Source organism: Lycorma delicatula, chromosome 2 (genome assembly GCF_047948215.1).
Source record: "Lycorma delicatula isolate Av1 chromosome 2, ASM4794821v1, whole genome shotgun sequence".
NCBI lineage: Eukaryota > Metazoa > Arthropoda > Insecta > Hemiptera > Fulgoridae > Lycorma > Lycorma delicatula.
Window position 1 is genome coordinate 27,456,698 of NC_134456.1, and position 6,000 is coordinate 27,462,697.

The following is a 6,000-nucleotide window of genomic DNA, read 5'->3' on the forward strand; positions in this document are numbered from 1 at the left end:
GTGTACTGAGTATTGTTAATTTTAAAAAGAATTAATATACTTAATAAGATTTAACTCATCATAAATTTTGATATTTTTTGTTATTCATGTAATATATATCCTAATTGTTGAAGTAAGAAGAAATGGAACAAGAAGTAAGCTACTCTACTACAAGCTCTGCAGTGAGAATTATCTTAATTTGCAATAGACTGAAAATTCAAACTGATAACAAAACTGCATTTTTTATATCAACCAACCTCTTCAGCAAAAGGTGTTGAGGTATAAAATATAAATCTGAAGAAATAGGTTTCATAATCTAGATTGTATTGTAGAAGATATTTGAAATGCAATAATAAGGACTGGAACGCCATATTAAAAAAGGGTTGGGAAAGGAGAGTAAATGGGAAGTATTAGCTTGATCAAAGAAGAGGAGAAACTTAGCTTTCTGATTTGTTTTGCCTATTATAAATGTATCCAGGTGTCTCTTGATTACTTGTTTATTGACCACAATTTAGTTAATAAGTTTGACATGCTACTGTCAGTTACTTTAAAGTTAGCATGCTAACTTTGAGTTGGTCTTGGATTTTGATTTCTGGGAAGAGTATGGCTTGTTTTTCTTACATTTTCATCCATCTCATCTGTGCTATTAGCATTTTAGCATATTTTAAGATCATAATAATTAACAAAAGAAAAACCATAAAGATGGGATTTAGAAGAATGTAATATAAAGTAAAATTTGAACAAACAATAAATGCAGGCCTAAAGTTTAATTTTTAAATGAATTGATAAATTTAAAAAGAAATAAAGCAGGAAAGGTCACTTAGTAGAAAGGTAAGAATTGGTTGAAAGCGCTGAATAACAAGAAACACAGTGATAGATGAACACAGAAAGTTTAAAAATACAGTGATGAAGACAGAAAATTATATTGACAAATAAATAAATATTTAGATTAAAAATTTTTCTTTATGTGAAATATATTAAAGAAAATGTAAAATTGCCATGAAAATATAGTATACATAATACCGTACATGACATATTACTTTTTTTCTTTCAAAACACTCCATATTTTTCCGAGAGCAGATAGCTACTTAATTCAAGTCCTGTTATAGCCAAACTGCTCAAATTATCATATCCCTTCAATTACTGTACACATTTTTGTCCTTTTTTCTACATACATGTGTAATTTGTATCTTCCACTAGGTTATGAAGTCTGAATTAGATGTTTAGGATCTACTTTTCCTAAGTTCCAACCCTATACTTTACTTCATCATAAAACTGCCCCTTATTTTTCTACATATAGATCGGTATTCCTTGTAATTATTTTCTTTTCTATTTCACTACATCTTTCTTTCAAACAGGCTTCTTTGTAACTCCACTTGAAATTATTATAAATAATAATCTACATATTTTTCTTTTTGAGCAACTTAAGAACAGCCCTGAAGAACTAAAAAGAGCAACAAATGCAGCACAGAAGTGTGCCAAGAAATTTGTTCAAAATTATGTGCTCATTTTTGAACATTTATTGTAAACTGGTACGTTTAATGCATTTGGTCTAGTATACTATTTCTAGATAAAATTCAAATCTTTTAACTTTTCTTAGTTTTGTTCAACTTATCCTAAACAATTTTTTCAGAATTAAATTCTCTACAAGTTCTGTTTAAAATTTTTATGTGTTTTACCCATTTAGACTAACAAAGTTAGTCTATGTCAGACATAAAAAACAGGGTTTTTAGTCCAATTTATTGGTCTTAACTGCAGATTTCTCATAAACAATGCAGGTAAAGTTGTGGAACCTATTTTTTTCGATTTTTCTGGTCAAAAACCATAAGAAATCGCTAATTCTGCCCTATAATTAAGTCCTAAAAATTTCAGTATGACCTTCTCTCACCGGAGTAGCTGAAATCCAACAAAATGTTTAATTAGCAGTAATTTGCAAATGAAGCATTTTAGGACACATGTTTATATGACTTTTTCCATTATTTTCACGTGAAGAATTTGCTGTGACAGTCTCAGGGGAATGTCATGGTTACACTCTGTATAAAATGAACTGCTCTGAATGCTTGTGTCCTATGTCGGTATAATAAGATGAGCCTCAAACTATGGTACACTGATAACTTTAAGGCCTTCAATAACAGCATAGATTGAAAATTTACCAACCTCTCAAATAAAATAACGCAAGGCAGTCTTTTTTTCTTGCATAAAAACATAAACATTAGCAAAACCTTATTATTCAGATAAAAAAAAAACGATCATGTGTGACAGAGACACACTTTATTGTTTTGAAAATAATTACATACATATTAAATTTACAATTTTTTTGGACATGATTTTAAGATAAACACCATTGAAAATGTAACTTACTTGTTGGAAATGACACTCATAAAAATCTGTTAATCAGAGTAAAAACTTTAACCACCTTCTGAGAAAAACAAAGATACCATTTATACCCTTTGGTTTTTAGATGAACGATAAATCAACCTTATATCACGATCACAAATAATGAAATGAATCTATTAACTGTTGCCAAATGGCTTCGGTGGCACATTGCATGTAATAACCTTGTAGTAGCCCTGAGAAGGGCTGTTGTCGTCGAATGGCTTGAATTGCGTTAGCTCTGAGAAAAGCTGTTGGGTTTGTCAGCTGGTCTTTGGTGAAGCTGCTCTGGCAGGGATGTTTGCATCTGCCAGGAGGTCCCACGCTGAGGTGGCCAGGAAATTTCTTCTGTCTTCTTTTCTTGGTCTTCTCCAGGTGGTGGTCGATGATGAATTAAGAATTCGCTCTTGTGTATACTCTTTTGTTGGAGCTGAGAATGGTGGGGCCGCTATGGTGGGAGTGATGCTTGTACCAGCGTGTACATATACTGTGCTCTAGCTGATATCTGAGCTGCTACTGTTGTCATCCGTCATTATTTAATTAAGCATATATGTGGTAACATAACGAAGGACTAAACATAAAATCAAATTCGGTTACTGTACACATTTTTGTTTTTTTCATTGTTCTACATAAAATAATGCATATTTGCATCTTCCTCATAGTTAAGTAGTTTATAAAATAGACCTGTGTGATTTATTTTACTTCTCTTATTATTTTTTGCTTTCCTAAGCCAAAAATTTGTCTCTGTTTCACCCACATTTCTTATAATTATTTTTTTCTTTAACTGGCTGCAACTTCTCTTCGACCAATATTCTTTCATACTTACTATTAATATAAATAATTTACCTATTAATTTAATTATTTTTTATGTTATTACGGATTTTTGCCTTTATTATTCTTTGTATTCTATACTTTATGCGTTTATCCATCAGTTTTATTTTGTGTTATCCAGCGCTTTCAACCGATTATGAAAATTATCCCAAAATATCTATACAAAAAACCAGATCCCAAAATACAAGACAATAAAGTAAACAGCACAACCTATTTACCTAGTACTGTGTATGTTGGATAAGATAAACATTTTGAAACTGATAAAGCTAAAAGATATTTTTTTCTCAGTGAAATCGGACAAGGTCCTTCCACAGTTATTTACGATGACTAAGTAATTACGTTTCATGAGGATCATTTTAAAGATAAGAATCTATACGTTTTGGAATGTCATTTGTTTGGATTTATTTAATTACAGTTATATCTTAATAAAACATACTTAGTTGTTTTTGTATTAGGTTATGTGTCAAATTTAATGATGCAATCAATTAGAGAGTTCTTGAATGAAAATACACTTTTTTTCCAACAGCATTTAATTACCCATGTCGATTGTCATTCCCACTGATTACAAGGTGCAAGTAACGATTCGTTTTGAAAATACAAAAACATAAGTATTCACATGACCTGAAGTTTCTCTTTCTTTTTCTGTTTAGCCTCCGGAACCACTGTAAGGTATTACTTCAGAGGATGATATGTATGAATATAAAATGAAGTGTCTTGTACAGTTTCAGGTCGACCATTTCTGAGATTTGTGGTTAATTGTAGTCCAACCACCAAAGAACACTAGTATCCATGATCTAATATTCAAATCCGTATAAAAGTAACCTTTAGTAGAAACCTTAGAACTCTCGACTTCAAAATCAGCTGATTTGCAATGACGAGTTCACCACTAGAGCAACCCAGTGAGTTCCGACCGAATTTTTGTCAACATATTATTGAAGTGTATGGAGATGTGATTTACAAGGCAAATCTGTGGAAACTTGTTTGTTATTTGATGAAGATAAACGTGTGTGATGAAGCAAGATCTGAACACCCATCTCTCATCATTGATACTTTTATTAAAACGTTTGACATTCTTCCGAACTTAACAAGAAACTATCATCATAAAAATATATGGCAAAATCTTAAAACAATTACGACGAGCAGCACAGAACCGTGAGTGTGGTGTCTGCTTCACAATAACGTGCTTCCTCTCATTAATCAATACATGTCAGAATCTTTGCAAAGTTTCAATGGGAGGTGTTGGACCGTTCTCTGTACGTTACATATCTGATACTGTGTGCCTTTCATCAAGATATTAAAGAGATTTTTTAGTGGAAATTGCATTCAGATCGTTATCGATGACATTCACCAAACTGTCATTGAACGGGTGAATGAAAAGTTAACGGAGTTTTTCAATGAGGGGATCGTTAAGCTTGACTCTCAATTTCAAAAATGTTTGTATGTCACCGGGGATTACATTGAAAAATAATTTAGGACATAATAAGACTTAGCTTATTTGTCTAAATCAGTGACGCTGTCAGTTAGATCCAAGTTCTTGAATGCAAGTCACTTTCTTTTTCAATAACATTGCTGATAGCAAATCTATTACTCTTTTTTTGCTCTTATCTATTTCTATAGTGAACAAACATGAACAATTTACAGTTTCAAACTTGATGTGTATTTGCTCCTTGTAATTTGGTCTGCTTGCATAATATTCGCTGTGAGAGTATCATTTTCAAGCATGCATATGATATGTTTGAACACGTCGTGTTCTCAGTACTATAAAAGAGGCGTAAGGGATTGCAGAACACCAGTTTAGTTTTGAATGCGAAGTGTGCATCTAGTGCGTTTATTTAAGTTTTTAAAAGTGTAGTTTCATTGAAAATAATAATAATTGAATTCAGTTTTTTAATGTGCAGTGAAATGATGTAACTGTTTTTTTTAAATTATATTCTTATGCAAAATGGATAAATTGTGAAAAAACAAAGTGAGTCATCTACATCTAGTGAATCAATTGGTAAAAAGATGGGGCTGTACAATGACAGTTATTTAAATTATGGTTTTATCTCATCGGATGAAAAGCCTCATTGGGTTGTTTGCTTTGAAGTCCTCTCTGATGAAAGCTGAGGCCATCAATAGAGGATTTGATTTTGTTAAATCTTTAAAAAATCAAATGAAAAGGTGGCAAGATAATCTTGTATATTTAAATAAATTTCTCATTAAAGTTTAGGAATGAAAGGTTTTCTGTGTTGGGAGTCCTGGTAGGAATCCCGCAGGGGCAGGCGAAGAAGGGATTACCGAAGGACATTTGGGAGGAAAGGCTCTCTGCTGAACGCCTAGGGGGTCCTTCATATGTGTGGGGATTGCCTGGGCTTGTTGAGGTCGGGGACACTCCTCTTATGTGTCTGATGGTGATCTGTGGTAAGTGGTATGTGGTAGTATGTTGTATGTCATGACTATTTATGAGTGTGTGTGTTGTTGAGGGATGTCTCTGTAATGCGATTGGTGTGTTGCTATTGTATGCTGAAGTAAGTTTTGATGAATGTGGTTGTTATTAAGGGGGTAGATGCAACTTGTGATGTGTAGCGATGTCTGTAGTTTGTGGTTGCTGTTATGTTGTGTTGTGTGTGTGGTACGCTTTTTCCTTGTGATCTTGTTTGTTTGTGTGACTTTCTGCATGGTGTTTGTGTGTGTGTAATTACAGAAATATAGATGTTCAGCTCTAAAAGTGATACCTTCTGTTTATCAAGACTACTAGCTCTATAATAAACATCATTACTCCCAAAGAAAATAAATCTGATTAATATTAGATAGCAGATGTTTTACATGCAATTCCAC